Raw genomic sequence first — 19,034 nt, 5'->3', positions numbered from 1 at the left:
TGGGTTTCACCCCCACAACCCAAATATGTGCAGGGTAGGTGGATTGGCCACGCTAAATTGCCCCTTAATTGGAAAAAAATAATTGGGTACTCTAAATTTATTTTTAAAAAAATTAAAACAGTGCAATGACGTTACTGTGAAAAGCCCCTAGTCGCCACAGTCTGGCGCCTGTTTGGGTACACAGAGGGGAATTCAGAATGTCCAATTTACCGAACAAGCGCGTCTTTTGGGGCTTATGGGAGGATACCGGAGTACCCGGAGGAAATCCACGCAACACGGGGAGAATCTGCAGACTCCACACAGTGACCCAAGCTGGGAATCGAACCTGGGATCCTGGAGCTGTAAAGCAACAGTGCTAACCACTGTGCTACCGTACCACCAATCAGTGGATGGGGAAAGTTTTTAACAGGGGGTGAAGACAATGATTTCAATCTTTCTGATGTTGAATTGAAGGACATTTCTGCTCATCCAACATTGTGTGTCGGACTAACAGCCTGACAAAAGAACGGCAGTGGTTGAGAGAGGTAGTGGTGAGGCACATTCGGGTGACCGAAGTATAAATGTGGAATTCTGATGTATTTTTGAAGATATCACCAATGAGCTGGATGTAGATGGTGAACAGGTAGCGATCCATGATAGATTCTTGGGGAACTCCAAAGTTAACTCCAAGTGTGTGAAGAAAAGCCATTGCATGCGATTCTTTGGCAAGGACTGGTTAGATAAGAATTAAACCAGACAAGGGCAGTCTCAGCCAGTTGGGCACTGGGGGAGAGGCATTGAAGGGCGGTGTAGCCAACTTTGGGGAAAGTTTAAGACAGGTTTAAAAAGATGAAGGCTAGTGCATCATGGCCAGAATCACATTGGATGGCAGTGATGACTTTGATTAGGGTCACCTTAGTGCTGTAGCAGGAGCAACAACCTGTTTGACAATGTTCAACAATAACATTTTGGGAGAGGTGGGCATGGTTGGAGAAGTGGCAACATGTTCAAGGACTTTGGAAAGGAAAGGGAGGTTGAAGGTGGGTGGTTGTTTGCAAAAGCAAAGGGGGTCAAGGATTGATATTTTTGAAAAGAGGGATGATGGCAGCAGAGTTCAAGTAAAGAGAGCAGTACACTTTTTTTTAATCCATTCATGACATGTGCGCATTACTGGTTAGGTCAACATTTACCCAACACTATTTCCCCTTGAGGAGAAAGTGGTGGTGAACTGCCTTCTTGAACAGGCCATGTAGTGTAGGTACACCCCAGTGTTAGGGAGTGCTGTTAGGGAGGAAATTCCAGGATTTTGACCCAGTGGCAGTGTGTCTGCTGAACTTGTCCTTCTAGATGGTAGCATTCATGGCTTTGGAAGCTGCTAAGGAACCTTGCTGAGTCCCCGCCGTACATCTTGTAGACGGTACACATTGCTGCCAATGTGTGACAGTGTTGATGGGAGTGTATATTTATGGTTGGGGTGCCAATGAAGTGGGTTGTTTTGTCCTGGATGGTGTCAAAGTTCTTGAATGTTGTTGGAGCTGCATTCATCCAGGCAAGTGGAGAATATACCAACACACTCTTGACTTGTGGCTTGTGGATTCTAGACAGGCTTTGTGGAGTCACAAGGTGAGTTACTTTCCCAGGATTCCTAGCCTCTGACAAAGGTTGAACTGCTTAGAAGTTTTTTAACATTATTATTCATCTTTTTAGCGTTGTGGAATACCAATCAGACTGGTCATCTATTTGCTAATAACATTTCAGTGACATTTCACCGTCAGTGCACTATAGATGCAAATTGAGCTTTATCTGACTAGAGCAGGACAAGGGGCTGGTGGTATATTTTCTGGCTTGCATTTCTACTTTATTCTACATTGAATGTCAAGGGGCAATGGTTAGATTCCCTCCTGTTGGAGATAGCATTTGCCTGCACGAATGTCACTTGCCACTTGTTAGCCCAATCCTGGATATTGTCCAGTTCATGTTGCAGTTGGACATGCAGTGCTTCAGTATCTGAGGAGTTGCAAATGCTGCAATAATCAGTGAACATCCCCAAATCTGACCTTATGGTGGAAGGACAGTCATTAAGGCAGCTGAAGATGGTTGGGCCTAGGAACTACCCTGAGGTACACCTGCAGTAATGTCCAGCCAGGAGCTGAGATTATTGACCTCCAACAACCACAATCATCTTCCTTTGTGCGAGGTATGAGACCAACCACTGATAAGTTCCCCCTCCAACCACTGATGAGTGCCCCCCCCCCCCCCCACCCGATTCCCGTTGACTCCAGTTTGGCAAGGCTCCTTGATACCAAGGACAGTCACCCTCACCTCACCTCTCAAAATCAGCTCTTGCCAATCTTTGAACCAAGGCTGTAATGAGGTCAGGAGCTGAGTGACCCTGGCGGACCCCAGATTGAATGTCAATGAGCAGGAGCCACCCGATAGCACTGTCGATGATGTGAGAAGTCAGGGCCATTAACAATTTTGATCAGCATATGACCAAGGAATGGAGGTTGGGTAGTCAGCAGTTCAGTGACCCATAGGACTGTGGGGGTAGGAGGGAGATCTCATGGAGAAGATGAGTTTGGTGATGACATCTTCGAGAAAAACATTGAAGCTGGGGATAAGGGCAGGTGGAAGCCTTGCTTGGTGTTCTCGGGCAATGGAGGGTTTGAGCAGAGGCAACTGAGTGGAACTCAATCTATGTAACATATAAGCCCATGAGCCTCTCACAATTCTTGTATGTGTGTAAGGGTGGAGGAGTGAGGGAAGATGAGTTTAAGAAGATGACTGCAAGTGAAGAAAAGAAGCCAACCTGCATTCCAGGATGGTCCTGTCTTGGTTCATCATTGCTCCAAATAAGCAATTGAAGGTATAGAAACAGAAAATATTGGGAAAGCTTGGCAGCATCTGTGGGGAGAGAACATGCTTCAAGCCCGTATGACTCAGAAGAGTTTAGAACTGAAGAATGATTTGAAACCAAAGAAATTCTGAAGAAGAATCATATTGGACTTGAAAGTAACTTTTCTCAATCCAAACAAATTGCCCAACCTGCTACGTTTTTCCTGTATTTTCTATGGTTACATCGGATTTCAGCATCTGCAGTATTTTGCTTTTATTTCAGTGAAGCAATTGCAGCTAATGTTTTTATTGAGACCCCTGTATGTAAAATAAAATCACTGGGGAACCTCCATAACAATCGGAGGGTTGGGTCGGGTGTACACATGACAGATTACATACAGGTACATGCATGGCCATCACTTATTTAAATTATATCCATTTTATCTTGCACTCCCAATAACGTGGAACTCCAGGGATAGAGCTTTAGAGGCGCAGGTAGCTTTTCCCTGCCACCCCGTTCAAGCCTAAGCAACTAGGCCATACTACCGTGGGCCATCACTCGCCAGCCCATTCGTCTTCTCATCACCAGGCATCCGCGAACAAGCACTTTTTTGCATTGTCCATTCGCCAGCCCGAGTTAAGGAAACACCAAATGTCCCCAACTTAGCAAAGCTCGGGAGCCTCCCTACTGCTCCACACTGAACAGTGCGCTTGCTAAATGGAGGAGCTTATCGATCTATTGTCAAATGGCACTTTGCACAATTTGCGTACTTTGTGATGTCGAATATATGCACACTTATGTTAAAACGGGGTGGCCTGGCACCTGACACGTCGTCCTCAGCGTGAACACTGTAAATGTATTTTAGCCACGTTGTGCTGGCATAGGTAATTGGAAAACAAAAAAAAAAGTAATTAGACATAATTGCCAAACGCGGGAATTATTCCATATTTGAACTCATTGGATTGTCCCAGTCATTTTCTGTAGTTTCATCCAAGTGTTTCTCAGCACAGACGGAAAACACCTTAACCCTGAAGATTAGCTATGCCTTAGAACTATTTACAAAGAGTCGGGGAAACGAGAAACAACAGCGGATTTGGTTTAAATACATTTTCTGATTGGTATCGATAGCGTAATCGCTTCGCCGAGTAGCACATTCCAATTTCCTCGCGGGGTGTTTGATGGTAAATTAACATTCCGCTGTCAGATGAAAGTGATCAGATATGAGGAATTGTGGAGAGTTTCTGGCTCAATGACCTTGTGTGTGTGGCTGGTTCCCACTCGAGCTATTTAGTGTGATAATGGCGTTTGATTTAACTCCACACAAACACCATTGTCACACTCCACAGCTACCAGCAGAACAGAAGCCAGTGAGCAGTCCGATGGCGCGGTGTCCCACCTTCTCTGGTCAATCCAGTAAACCAATCCTGATATTAAAAAAAATCAAGCAAAGTTGTCACAAGCAAGGGTTGTCAAAGGATTTAGAGAAACCGGAATCATTAAACGCTTCAAAGGTTAGTTTAAAAAAACACCTCAGCAAAGCAGTAAGAAAATCAAATATTTTAATCTATGAATTTAACCGGGGTTGGGGGACAAATTTTGTTCCGCAAAGTGAATTAATATGAACACAATTGAGCACAATTTCGTTCAATAGTAATTAGCATGCATAAAAAATATTTACTTTTAGATGTGTTTGTGGAGAAAGTTTATTCAACAAATTTGGCGCGTCATTAAATATCGCCAGGTGGAGGCGTCAACCAACCATTCCAAATCCAATTCGATCTATTCCAAACTCCGACCAGAATCTTCATTATTTTACAGCATAATTGATTTTTAAAAAACGATTATTTAAAGACACTCACCTATGCAGAGGAACATTTCCCTCATGTATTTTGTCTGGTACTGTTGGACGTTGCTCTGTGATTATTAGGCAGTCATTTCCACTACATGTTACAAAAGCTGTGTATTTTCTTTTGCAAACAGAACTGGGAGCTTGGTGCTAACGCTGTTTCGCCCAGTTTGCAGACTGAAACCCGACTCCCTCCCTCTCTTTATGTGTTCGGCTGGTTTAAGCGGTTTATTCCCTCACTGGTACGTCACGTTGAAGTATTGATCAACTTGTCATGTTTGGCATTTGAGTTACTTTTAATCAAACAGTCCTGAACTAGAGGCTACAAACTCCGTCCCAGAAGTTATTTTTCTTCTTGCGAAACGTCTGAAATTTTACGCAGATCACATTTGGACCGACCCCAGTGTTTCTCCCGTTTTCGATGTGGACATCTCCATGTCGTGCGTGCGAGCTGTGTCACCGCTTAACTCTCTGCATTTCTATCACTATTCTCACAAATTTGTGTTTGATAAAGCAGCAACTGTTCCCTCCAGTCCCCTATCTCCGCGTTTGATCGGCCCCCACTCTGCAGAGACAGACTGAAGTGGGACAGGACACCACTCACCCACAACTTCTCACTAGTACTGTGTTTTTATTCGAAGCTACCAGCGTTCCCATATTCAGCATCTCTATAGTATCTGTCCTTTGAAATAATAATTACCCGCCTGAAACTTTGATGTTGGGCGCCGTTGGGGTGCCAACATTGTAACCTTCGATTATGTAAAGCTGCACAGTCAAAGCGGAATAAAACGTTCAATAATCCCAACCAGTTGAACGGCACCGATTGCTCCCTGTGTCAATCAGAACTAGTAGGCCTTTCAAACGGCCTCCAAGTTCGAAGAGTGAAGCACACGTCGTTTACTTACACCAAAAATATGACGAATACAGAACAGAACTTCACTTATTTGTGAATGACATGGCATTTTCTTCTTCATTAGTGACACACCAATATTTTTTCACCACCTGTCTGTAGTATACTGCCATATCTCTGTAGTACATATTTGTAGTATATCGCCATATCTCTGTCGTATATACATGTATGATGTGGAGATGACGGCGTTGGACTGGGGTGAGCACAGTAAGAAGTCTTACAACACCAGGTTAAAGTCCAACAGGTTTGATTCAAACACGAGCTTTCGGAGCGCAGCTCCTTCCTCCTTCCCCATTCACCTGAGGAAGGAGCTGCGCTCTGAAGACTTTAACCTGGTGTTGTAAGACTTCTTACTGTATATACATGTAGTATACCGTGATATCTCTATAGTATATACTTGTAGTATACCGCCATATCTCTATATACTTGTAGAATACCGCCATATCTCTATAGTATATACTTGTAGTGTACTGTCATATCTCTGTAGTATGTACTTGTAGTGTACTGCCCCATCTCTATAGTATACCACCATATCTCTATAGTATATACTTTTAGTATACCACCATATCTCTGTAGTATATATATTCTGTAGAATCGCACAGTGGTTAGCACTGTTGCTTCACACGCCAGGGTCCCAGGTTCAATTCCCAGCTTGGGTCTCTGTCTGTTTGGAGTCTGCACGATCTCCCCGTGTCTGCGTGGGTTTCCTCCGGGTGCTCCATTTTCCTCCCACAAGTCCCGAAAGAAGTGCTTGTTAGCTGAATTGGACATTCTGAATTTTCCCTCTGTGGACCCGAACAGGCGCCCGAGTGTGGCAACTAGGGAATTTTCACAGTAACTTCATTGCAGTGTTAATGAAATGAAAATTAAATGAAAATCGCTTATTGTCACGAGTAGGCTTCAATGGAGTTACTGTGAAAAGCCTCTAGTCGCCACATTCTGGCACCTGTTCGGGGAGGCTGGTACGGGAATTGAACAGTGCTGCTGGCCTGCCTTGGTTTGGCTTTAAAAGCCAGCGATTTAGCCCAGTGTGCTAATGTACGCCTACTTGTGACAATAATAAAGATTATTAATATATACTTTGTAGAATATATTCTGTAAAATACTGTCATACCTCTGTAGTATATACCCTGTAGAATATATACTCTGTAATATACCACCATATATGTCTGGTCAACTTCAGACAGTGACCCAAGCTGTCATTTTTTATATTGATAAAGTGTAGTCTTGCTACTTGTAAAACAGGAGACGCCAGTTCCGCTGAAAGGCTGTGACACTCTGGGAAGGGAGACCACCATCCAACAGGCCACCTCATATCTGCTTCAGTTCCCAGCCAATGCAACAAAAAGCTAACTATGGGGGGGGGGGGGGGGACCTAACAAAACTACTACCTAGTGTTATAAATCTGAATGGTAGCAAGGACACCTCAGCTACATGCATTTTTTTTGTTGTTGTAAACCAATAGAGAGCAATTAGCCTTCCTTAACCTACACCAACAGACTATAAGCGGTGCAGATAAAAATCACCAGCACAATCCTATGTATTATTTGTGAAACGGTTCTGCTGTTCACATTTAGGATTTTCTGTTGAGCAAACGAGCAGGAGCAGAGTCACTTTCTTGGAGCTCCTTTAGTTGGAAGGACCCAGCACTTCCCGCAGACCTCACCACCTTCAGGTTCATTCCATTTGGGCCTGGAGTGTAGGCAGCTCCAATTTTCACTGCACCATTTTGTCAAGCTAGGCTGACACACCCAATGGGAGCGAGTGCTACTGTGTCTGCGGTGATGCCTTTGAAATCAGACTTGAAAGGGACACCTGTAAAAATTCTCAAGGCTCATGTTTCGGAGAGCGAGAGGTTCTCCCCCAATGTTTTATCACTCAAATAACATTACTAAAATAGATGATCTGGTCATGATGGTATTGCTGTTTGTAAATATTGCAGATTTGATGTGGTGTAACAGTGATATAATTCAAGGGAGTACTTAATTGGCCATGTAGGGGTCAGGGATACCTGGAGGCCCAAAAAGACACAATAAAAAAAGGCAGATTATTTCATTACATCAAATGTTAAACTAATTGACCTGTAAATCGCTCAGAATAGCTGTGCCTCCTTTTCCAAAACTGGGAACAAAAATGAGCACACATTCAGAGTTTCTTCATCTGACTAAGGAAAACCGCCTGGGCTGGATTCACCGTTTTCCAGGCTAAGTGGGAATTGTGACATTTTACGACGGCAAAATCAGCGCTGACCCATCACTGAACATGCGACCGGTGAGGGGCTAGCAGCCATGCTGAGTAAAACTCCCGGCTCCCACGATGTAAACGGCTGGAGAATGGCCGGGTCCATGGTCGTGCATGCGCATGGCGATGACCTGCGGTGGTCTCGCTATAAAACATGGCACCTGCGGTGTGTGGCCCCAACCTCCCAAATGGTGCCCCACTGGCCACCCCCCACCAGTCCTCCCAGCTCTCGCAGAAGCCCTCCCAGCCAGCAGCACGGCTCCTGTGGACACAGTCCACAGCTGCCACGCCGGGTTCCCGACTGCTGAGACCACAGGTCCCCCACGCGGTTGGGAACTCGGCCCATCGGGGGCGAGCCTTCAGGTGACGTGCCAACGCCGTCCCCAATGACGCGGCACCTGATGACACCATGTTGGAGGGACCAGAGGATAGAAAGCAGGCGTCAAACCGGCACCACACCCGATTTGGGCGTCGGAAAGGATTCTCCTCCCGATTGCCGAATACGATATTGGCGTCGGGGAACGGTGAATCCTGCCCCCTGTCTTTGGCGCCTCTGAGTGCTACCAGCTTTATACAGTAACAGGTGAACAATAGCAACTTAAACTCACACTGCAGACACATGGCCGAAGCAACCTTCTTGGGTTCAGTCTGTGACACAATATCTTTATTTAGATGAACAATTACATTTCAGATGCATGTTTCTTTTTCATTTAATTACTATGCACAACATATTTGGCTGTACATTATTTAAGTAGATTCTTTTTTTAAATCAAGGCCATCTAATCTTCCGGCTGCTAATGATTTGGATTCTGCCAAATATCAGTAGTTGGTCCCAGATTGCTTGGTTTTCACATTTTTCCCAGTATAGCTACAAAAGTATAAAGCCAATTTTTTGATAAATTTGGAAAATAGATTGCCTTGAGCCATGTAAGTGAACTTGTCTTGCGCATGTCTTGAAACAGTCATGTCTTGGGCTACTTTGTCTTGCATTGTGCGGAATCAGTAGTTTAGATCAGTAATTTGCCTCACACTCTAAAGCAGGAGAGGTAGCGGTATTGCCACTGTATTAATAGCGCAGAGAACCAGGGTAATGCTCTGGGAATCTGGGCTCGAATCCCACAGGGCAGATGCCGAAATTTGATGAAGCGTCCTATGGACTCGTCTCCACAGATGCTGCCTGTCCTGTTAAGATTTTCCAGCATTTCCTGCTATTTTTATATCATCATCATAGAATTTACAATGCAGAAGGAGGCCATTCAGCCCATCGAGTCTGCACCAGCTCTTGGAAAGAGCACCCTACCCAACCCCATACCTCCACTCTATCCCCATAACTCAGTAACCCCACCCAACCCTAAGGGCAATTTTGGACACAAAGGGCAATTTAGCATGGCCAGTTCACCTAACCTGCACATCTTTGGACTGTGGGAAGAAACCGGAGCACCCGGAGGAAACCTACGCACACACGGGAAGGATGTGCAGACTCTGCACAGACAGTGACCCAAGCCGGAATCAAAACTGGGACCCTGGAGCTGTGAAGCAATTGTGCTATCCACAATTTACTACTGGCATGCCAAACAGCGAAAGCAGCATGTGTTAGACAGAGCTAAGCAATCCCAGAACCAACAGTTCAGATCTAAGCTCTGCAGTCCTGCCATATCCAGTCATGAATGGTGGTGGACAGTTAAACAGCTAACTGGAGCAGCAGGCTCCAGAAATATCCCATCCTCGATGATGGGGTGTGGTGATATAACCACTGTAGATATGCGTACTTGCAGTAGGGGGATGTATGGCTGTACCTGTAATACAGGTTCCTCCGGTAAGCCCCTGCCGGCTAGCTCCGCCCACAGGGAGCTTGTGTATAAATATGCGTGTGAGTCACTGAGATCCTATTCTACAGCTGCAGCCAGAGGAATAGCATCACACAGCAATAAAGCCTCGATTGTACATGTCTCAAGACTTTGTGTGCAATTGTTAGCGCCACAGTGTATTGCTGTGTGATTTTCCGTACACCATGGACATCAGGATAAAGCCTGACCATCTGCAGCTGGATCCGCATTCTCCTCATGCCAGCAAAGACTTCGTTCACTGGCTTGCAGTCTTCGAGGCCTACATCTCTTCAGCGGACCCTCCCCCGACGGAGGCTCAAAAAAGACAACTCCTGTACTCAAGACTTAGCTCCAGTGTCTTTCCGCTAATTCGAGATGCGCCTGACTACCAGAGCTATGGAACTGCGCAAGGAGAACTATGCAGAGTCGACGAACACCCTGTTTGCGAGACATCTACTCTCTACCCGCATCCAGCAGCCGGGTGAGTCGATTGAGGACTTCTGGAGGGCCCTTATACCTCTGGTACGAGACTGCGACTGCCGGGCCCTCACAGCCACGGAACACTCTGATTTACTCATGCGCGATGCCTTTGTTACAGGCATTGCATCGGACCCCATCCGGCAACGGAATGGACTTTTGGAAGGGGCCGCCCTCGACCTCGCGGCCACAAACACTCTGGTGCTTTCAATGACGGCCACCTCCCATAGTGCGCGATCTTACTCCGCTAGCCATTCGGCCCACCCGTCCTACCCCTCGTGGACCCCGCAAACGGCCCCCAAGGCCCACCCGTCCTACCCCTCGTGGATCCCGCAACCGTCCCCCCCCAGCAGCCGCCCCCGCGCACTACGCCTGCACTGCTCGCCGCACCGCGCTCCCTGGGAGTCCCCGCTGTTACTTCTGCAGTCAACAGAAGCACGCCCGCCAACGCTGCCCGGCCCGCACAGCGACCTGCAAAGCTTGTGGCAAGAAAGGCCACTTTGCAGCAGTGTTTCAGTCCTGGACGGTTGCCGCTATCGCGCCCCCGTTTCCCCCCCTCGCCTCAGCTGATCGCACTATGGGCCCTGCCTTCCCCCGACCCCACATGCGATCAGTGGGCGCCGCCATCTTTTGGCGCCCCCAAACGTGCACTCCATGGGCGCCGTCATCTTGTCCGCCGCCATCTTCTCCCACACAGGTACTCCAGACGCCGCTATTTTGTCCTCCCCCGGGACGGGGCCACGGGACACGGGTCGCTACCGCTCCTCGTCGGACTCCACTTTCATATGTTTTGGTCCTATCCAAAGCTGGAGAATTACTGGAAGGAGCTGTTTCGGGCAATCTCTAAAGTGGTGCACGTGAACCCCTCGGGAGGCCATATTTGGGGTATTGGACCAGCCGGGGTTGGAAACGGGCGCAGAGGCAGATGTACCCTTCGCCTCATTGATTCCTGAAGGTGGATCCTGTTAGGGTGGAGATTAACCTCTCCACCCTGTGCCCTGAAGTGTCGGGGACCTGCTGGAATTCTTGATGCTTGAAAAGGTCAAATTTGAACTGAGGTGAAGGATGGAGGGGTTCTACAATTCATGAGCATTATTCATTATGCACTTTTTATAATTGGATCACATCGAACATTGGGGGGGGTGGGGGGCTGGGAAGGTTGGGGGGAGAAGGACTGTATGTGTTAATGGTGACTATGAGTGATTCCTCTTTGCCATTTATTTATGTTAACATGCGGGCTAATGTTTGTGGGTTTGGTGGGAGGATGGGATCGTTGTTATTGATATGGGGATTGACATTACATTCATTACTGATTATTGTTTATTGTTGGGTGTAAATTTGGGAAAAAAAGGTGAAAAAGGAGAATTTAAAAAATTTTAATAAAAAGAATCAACTACATTTGTGAGAAGCGATGATATACTAAACAGGTTAATAAATGAGGCTTTTTGGGTTGATGTTAGCAATAAACAAGGGGCAATCACACTACTGCGACTATTCCACAGACCCCAAATAGTGAGAGATAGATAGAAGAACATATATGTAGACTCATTTCCTCCCTTAGGAATAAAAGAGCAGGAGACTTTAACCGAATATCAACTAAACTTCAAATAACGGAAGGGGCATAGAGGGTGAAAAATTCATGTGCTATGCCCAGGAATTATTTTAAAACTACACGTGACAAGCCCAACAAGAGGAGACACAATTCTGGATTTACTCTTGGGAAAATTGTGATTTAGTAGCCATTACAGAGACATGGTTGAGGGAGGGGCAGGATTGATAGCTCAACATTCCAGGATATAGAATCTTCTGGTGAGACAGAGAAGGGGGTAAAAGAGGAGGAGGCATCGCATTATTAGTTCAGGAGTCAGGTACTGCAGTAAGGAGAGATGATACCTTGGAGGGGACATCGAGTTAAGCTTTGTGCAAAGTTTAGGAATAAAAAAAAGGGCAGCTACATTGCTAGGTGTTTATTATAGACCCCATTTATTCGGTGGGAATATGAGGAGCAAATATGTGCACAATTCGTGGAAGTGTGTTAAACTAACGACGAGGATAATTATATTAGATGATTTGAACTTTCCCAACATTACTTGTCTAGTCATAGTGTTCAGGGCTTAGATGGAGTGGATTTCTTAAAATGTATACAAGAGAACATTTTGGCCAACATGTAGAGGGTCCAACAAGGAATGGTGCAGTGCTGGACCTAATTCTGGGGAATGAAGCCGGACAGGTGGTGAAGGTGGTGGTGGGGAACGTTTTAGTGATAGTGACCACAACATAGTATAATTTTAAGTTTGTTATGGACAAAGATATAGACAAGTTGCACAAAAGAGTTTTGGATCAGGGAAGAGCATATTTTAGTAAAATATGGCAGGATCCGGTCAAGGTAGGCTGAGAACAGCTTTTGTGGAAATCCACAAAAGAGCAGTGGCGGCAGTGTTCAAAAAGGAAATGGGGAGGGCACAGGCCCAACGTGTTCCCTTGGATTGAATTTCAATTTATTGTCATGTGTACCGAGGTGCAGTGAAAAGTATTGTTCTGCGTATAGTCCAGACAGATCATTCCATACATGAAAGGATATAGGATTGTTACACAATGTAAATACATAGACAAAGACATCGGGTGAAGCATACAGAGTGTAGTACTACCCAGTAGAGAAGATGCGTGAAGAGATCAGATCAGTCCATAAGAGGGTCATTCAGAAGTATGGTAACAGTGGGGAAGAAGCTGTTGTTGAATCTGTTCTCAGACTTTTGTATCTCCTACCCGATGGAAGAAGTTGGAAGAGAGAATAATCCAGGTGGGAGAGGGTCTTTGATTATATTGCCTGCTTTCCCAAGGCAGCGGGAGGTGTAGCCAGAGTCAATGGATGGGAGGCAGGTTTGTGTGATGGATTGGGCTGTGTTCATGACTCTCTGTAGTTTCTTACAGTCTTGGGCTGAGCCGTTGCCATACCAGGCTGTGATGCAGCCAGATGGGATGCTTTCTATGGGGCATCTATAAAAATTGGTAAGAGTCAATGTGGACATGCTGAATTTCCTTAGTTTCCTGATGAAGTATAGGCACTGCTGTGCTTTCTTGGTCGTAGCATTGCCATGGGTGGACCAGGACAATTTGTTGATGCGCATACCTAGGAATTTGAAGCTGTCAACCATCTCCACCACTGCACCATTGATGCAGACAGGGATGTGTGCAATATTTCGCTTCCTGAAGTCAATGACCAGCTCCTTATATTTTTAGCTCCAAAAGGGTGATAGGAAGGAGTAACAAGGGGCGGGATTCTCCCATACCCGGCGTGACGGGTGGTCCCGGCGTAGGGGAGTGACGCCAACGACTCCGGGGTCGGGCCTCCCCAAAGGTGGGGAATTCTCCCCACCTTTGGGGGCTAGCCCCATGCCGGAGCGGTTGGCACCGGAAGACTGGCGCAAAAAACCGGCGCCAGCGGCAGCGGGGCTGGCCGAAAGGCTTTCGCCGGTCGGCGCATGCACCGGCGGTGACGTCAGCGGCCAGCTGCCACTGATGTCACCACCTGCGCATGCGTAATGTGGGTTTCTCTTCCGCTTCCGCCATGGCGAAGATCGTGGCGACCGCGGAGGAGAAAGAGTGCACCCAGGGCACTGGCCAGGAGTCTGAGCGCGAGGCCCCGATCACGGGCCAGGCCACCGTGGGGGCACCCCCCGGGGTCCGATCGCCCCCCGCCCTCCCCAGGACCCCAGGGCCCGCTCGCGCCGCCGATCTCGCTGCCACCAGAGGTGGTTCAAACCTCGGCGGCGGGAGAGGCCTCCCAGCGGCGGGACTTCGGCCCCCACGGGCCGGAGAATCACCGCAGGGGCCTCGCCGATCGGAGTGGCGAGATTCCCGCCACCGCCACTTCCCGGGTGGCGGAGAATCTCTGCCACGGCGGGGGGCGGGGTTTTCGGCGGCCCCAGGCGATTCTCCGACCCTGCTGGGAGTCGGAGAATTTCGCCCAAGATCAGAGAACCATGGATGACCAGAGATATTCAGAATACGATGAAAAGGCACAAGGGGAGCAAATCCGTGGAGGCATTAGTGGAGTCTAGAAACAGGGTGGAGTTTAAGAAAGCAATTAGGAGAGCAAAGAGGGGATATGAGAAAGCTCTGGCTGGTAAAAGTAGGGAAAATCCCAAGATATTCTATAAGTATATCAATGGAAAGAGGATAACCAGGGAAAGAGTTGGGCTCACTGAGGACCAAAGGGGAAATCTGTGGGTGGAGCCAGAGGAAACTAGTAGGATGTTGTACAAATACTTCATATCCGTCTTCACTCTAGAAAATGAGGTTGTAGGTATGGAACTCCGGGTGAAAGACTGACGTTCTTGAGCAAATTGGAGGGAGTATCAAGGTAGTGTAGCGGTGATGTTGGAAATTAAACAGGAAATTAGAGACAGATGCAAGAAAGGAACATTTATAATTATGGGTGACTTTAATCTGCATATAGTTTGGGGAAATCAATTTAGTAACAACATCATAGAGGAGGAATTCCAGCAGTATACATGGGATGGTTTTCTGGACCATTATGTTGAGGAGCCAACTAGAGTACACGCTGTCCTAGACTGGATATTGTATAATGAGAAAGTGATAATTGGAAATCTAGTTGTGCATGGAGATGAGCGACCATAATATGATAGAATTTTTCATCAATAATTTTAATAATCTTTATTGTTACAGGTAGGCTTACATTAATACTGGAATGAAGTTACTGTGAAAAGCCCCTAGTTGCCACATTCCGCCTTCTGATCGGGTACACAGAGGGAAAATTCAGAATGTCCAAATTACCTAACAGCCGTCTTTCGGGACTTGTGAGAGGACCAGAGCACCCGGAGGAAACTCACGCAGATACAGGGAGAACGCGCAGACTCCACACAGACAGTGACCCAAGCTGGGAATCGAACTTGGGACCCTAGTGCTGTGAAGGAACATAACTAACCACGATGTAGATTGGCATAGTTGATTCTGAGACCAGAGTCCCGAATCGAAATAAAGGAAAGTACAATGGTATGAGTCACGAGTTGGCTATGATGGACTTGGAACCTATTTGAAGGGATGCTGCTGGTGGATAGGCAATGGCAAACATTCAAAGAGTGCATGGGTGAACTGCAACAATTGTTCATTCCTGTCTGGGGCAACAATAAAATGGGAAAGGTGGCCAAAACATGGCTTACAAGGGAAATTAGAGATAGTATTAGATCCAAGGAAGCGGCATACTAACTGGTCAGAAAAGCAGAGCGGAGGAGAAATTTAGAATTCAGCAAAGAAGGACAAAGGGATTGATTAAGAAGAGTACGAGAGTAAGCTTGCGGGTAATATAAAAACTGACTGTAAAAACTTTATATGGTTGTGAAAAGAAAAACTTTGGTGAAGACAAATGTATCTACCTGACAGTCAGAAACTGGAAAAATGGAGTGGCATGGTAGCGCAATGGTTAGCACTGCTGCCTCAATACATTACACCAATCCCACAGGCTTTAATTTTACACACTAATCTCTTACTTGGGACTTTGTCAAAAGCCTTCTGAAAGTCCAAATAATCACAAATGTCGATCCCCCTTATCAATTCTACTAGTTACATCCTCAAAGAATTCCACTGGATTTGTCGATCATGTTGACTCTGTCCAATCCTGTCACTGTTTTCCAAGTGCCCTGCTATAAAATCTTTTATAATGGACTCTAGCAATCACCCTACTATCGACACCAGACTGATGGGTTAATAATTCCCTGTTTTCTTTCTACCTCCCTTTTTAAATAATGGGATTACATTCCCTCCAATCTGTAGGAACTGTTCCAGGATTTTTAGAGTCCTGGAAGATGACCATCAATGCAACCATTATTTCTCGGGCCACTTCCTTAAGTACTCTGGGATGTAGATTATAAGGCCTTGTGGATTTATCGGTCTTCAATCCCATCAGTTTCCCCAACACCATTCCCTACTAATAATGATTTCCTTCAGTTCCTTCCTCTCACTAAACCCTGTGTTCCCCAACATTTCTGTTATCTTATTTGTCTCCTCTTTTGCGAAGACAGAACCAAATCATGGGCGGGATTCTCCCTTACCTGGCGGGGCGGGGGGTCCCGGCGGGATGGAATGACGTGAACCACTCCGGCGTCGAGCCGCAAATCCTCCTGGAGTGGTTGGCGTCCTGCCGGCCGGCGTGGAAGGCCGCGCCAGCCGGGGCCGAAGGGACTCCGCCGGCCGGCGCGGGTCCGCGCATGCGTGGGAGCGTCAGCGGCTGCTGACGTCATCCCCGCGCATGCGCGGGGGGGTTCACCTATGCGTCAGCCATCATGGAGGACCACAGCGGCCGGCGCGCAGGAGTGGTTCACGTCATTCCGTCCCGCCGGGACCCCCCGCCCCGCCGGGTAAGGGAGAATCCCGCCCATGATTTGGATCAGTGGGCCCCGATCACGGGCCAGGCCACCGTGCCAGGACCCCGGAGCCCGCTCGCGCCGCCAGGTTCCGCCGGTAAGGGACCTAGTCCAATTTACGCCGGCGAGACCTGCATAGAATGAGCGGGTCTTCGACATTTATATCCTCTTTTAAAATCAGGCGACCAAAACTGTACACAATACGCTAGATATGGGATAACCCTGGGAATTACAAGCCAGTTAGTCTTACTTCGGTGGTAGGCAAAGTAATGGAAAGGGTACTGAGGGATAGGATTTCTGAGCATCTGGAAAGACACTGCTTGATTAGGGATAGTCAGCATGGATTTGTGAGGGGTAGGTCTTGCCTTACAAGTCTTATTGACTTCTTTGAGGAGGTGACCAAGCATGTGGATAAAGGTAAAGCAGTGGATGTAGTGTACATGGATTTTAGTAAGGCATTTGATAAGGTTCCCCATGGTAGGCTTATGAAGAAAGTAAGGAGGCATGGGATAGTGGGAAATTTGGCCAGTTGGATAACGAACTGGCTAACCAATAGAAGTCAGAGAGTGGTGGTGGATGACAAATATTCAGCCTGGAGCCCAGTTACCAGTGGTGTACCGCAGGGATCAGTTCTGGGTCCTCTGCTGTTTGTGATTTTCATTAATGACTTGGATGAGGGAGTTGAAGGGTGGGTCAGTACATTTGCAGATGATACGAAGATTGGTGGAGTTGTGGATAGTGAGGAGGGCTGTTGTCGGCTGCAAAGCGACATAGATAGGATGCAGAGCTGGGCTGAGAATTGGCAGATGGAGTTTAACCCTGACAAGTGTGAGGTTGTTCATTTTGGAAGGACAAATATGAATGCGGAATACAGGGTTAACTGTAGGGTTCTTGGCAATGTAGAGGAGCAGAGAGACCTTGGGGTCTATGTTCATAGATCTTTGAAAGTTGCCACTCAAGTGGATAGAGCTGTGAAGAAGGCCAATGGTGTGCTAGCGTTCATTAACAGAGGGATTGAGTTTAAGAGCTGTGAGGTGATGATGCAGCTGTACAAAACCTTGGTAAGGCCACATTTGGAGTACTGTGTGCCGTTCTGGTCACCTCATTTTAGGAAGGATGTGGAAGCTTTGGAAAAGGTGCAAAGGACATTTACCAGGATGTTGCCTGGAATGGAGAGTAGGTCTTACGAGGATAGGTTGAGGCTGCTAGGCCTTTTCTCATTAGAACGGAGAAGGATGAGGGGCGACTTGATAGAGCTTTATAAGATGATCAGGTGAATAGATAGAGTAGACAGTCAGAGACTTTTTCCCCGGGTGGAACAAACCATTACAAGGGGACATAAATTTAAGGTGAATGGTGGAATATATAGAGGGGATGTCAGAGGTAGTTTTTTTACCCAGAGAGTAGTGGGGGCATGGAATGCACTGCCTGTGGAAGTAGTTGAGTCGGAAACATTAGGGACCTTCAAGCGGCTATTGGATAGATACATGGATTATGGTAGAATAATGGAGTGTAGATTAATTTGTTCTTAAGGGCAGCACGGTAGCATTGTGGATAGCACAATTGCTTCACAGCTCCAGGGTCCCAGGTTCGATTCCGGCTTGGGTCACTGTCTGTGTGGAGTCTGCACATCCTCCCTGTGTGTGTGTGAGTTTCCTCCGGGTACTCCGATTTCCTCCCACCATCCAAAGATGTGCAGGTTGGGTGGATGGGCCATGATAAATTGCCCTTAGATTATCATAGAATCTTGGACACTATGATTAAACTAGAACAAAAGTTCAGCACAACATTGAGGCCAAAGGGACTGTTCTGTGCTGTATTTCTCTATGATCTATGTGGTCGCACGAATATCCTGTACAATCATAGCAAAATGTACCTGCTTATATATTCCATTCCTCTTGCAATGATAAGACCATAAGGCATATGAACAGAAGTAGGCCACTTGGCCCATCGAGTGCTCTGCCATTCAATCATGGCTGATATTTTTCTCATCCCCATTCTCCTGCCTTCTCCCCATAACCCCTGATCCACTTATTAATCATAAACCTATCTATCTCTGTTTTAAAGACACTCAGTGATTTGACGTCCACAGCCGTCTGCAACAAAGAGTTCCACAGATTCACTACCCTCTGGCTGAAGAAATTCCTCCTCATCTCTGTTTTAAAGGAACATCCTTTTAGTCTGAGATGGTGTCCTCTGCTTCAGTTTTTCCTACAAGTGGAAACATTTTCTCCAATTCCACTCTATCCAGTATCCTATAAGTTTCAATAAGATCCCCCCTCATCTTTCTAAACTCCATTGAGCACAGACCCAGAGTCCTCAACCGTTCCTCAAATGACAAGCTCTTCATTCCAGGCGTCATTCTTGTAAACCTCCTCTCCAAGGCCAACGCATCCTTCCTTAGACACAGGGCCCAAAACTGTTCAGAATACTCCAAATGGGGTCTGACCAGAGCCTTATATAGCCTCAGAAGTACATTCCTGGTCTTGTATTCTAGCCCTCTCGACATGAATGCTAACATTGCATTTGCCTTCCT

At 46.8% G+C, this 19,034-nt stretch overlaps 1 long non-coding RNA gene across 1 annotated transcript; it reads right to left on the bottom strand.

Annotated features, from left to right (window-relative positions):
• Positions 1–3,105: 3,105 nt before the first annotated feature.
• On the bottom strand, positions 3,106–4,847 carry LOC119962675. The gene is made up of 2 exons (XR_005459931.1): positions 4,675–4,847; positions 3,106–4,239 (listed from the first exon to the last, which is right to left on the bottom strand). It is a non-coding gene; the product is annotated as an uncharacterized LOC119962675 (long non-coding RNA).
• Between the last annotated feature and the right edge of the window lie 14,187 nt (positions 4,848–19,034).

This window comes from Scyliorhinus canicula, chromosome 3, assembly GCF_902713615.1.
Source record: "Scyliorhinus canicula chromosome 3, sScyCan1.1, whole genome shotgun sequence".
In the NCBI taxonomy this organism is placed as follows: domain Eukaryota; kingdom Metazoa; phylum Chordata; class Chondrichthyes; order Carcharhiniformes; family Scyliorhinidae; genus Scyliorhinus; species Scyliorhinus canicula.
Note: the sequence above shows the minus strand (reverse complement) of the source record. Positions and strands in the feature narration are given on the sequence as shown.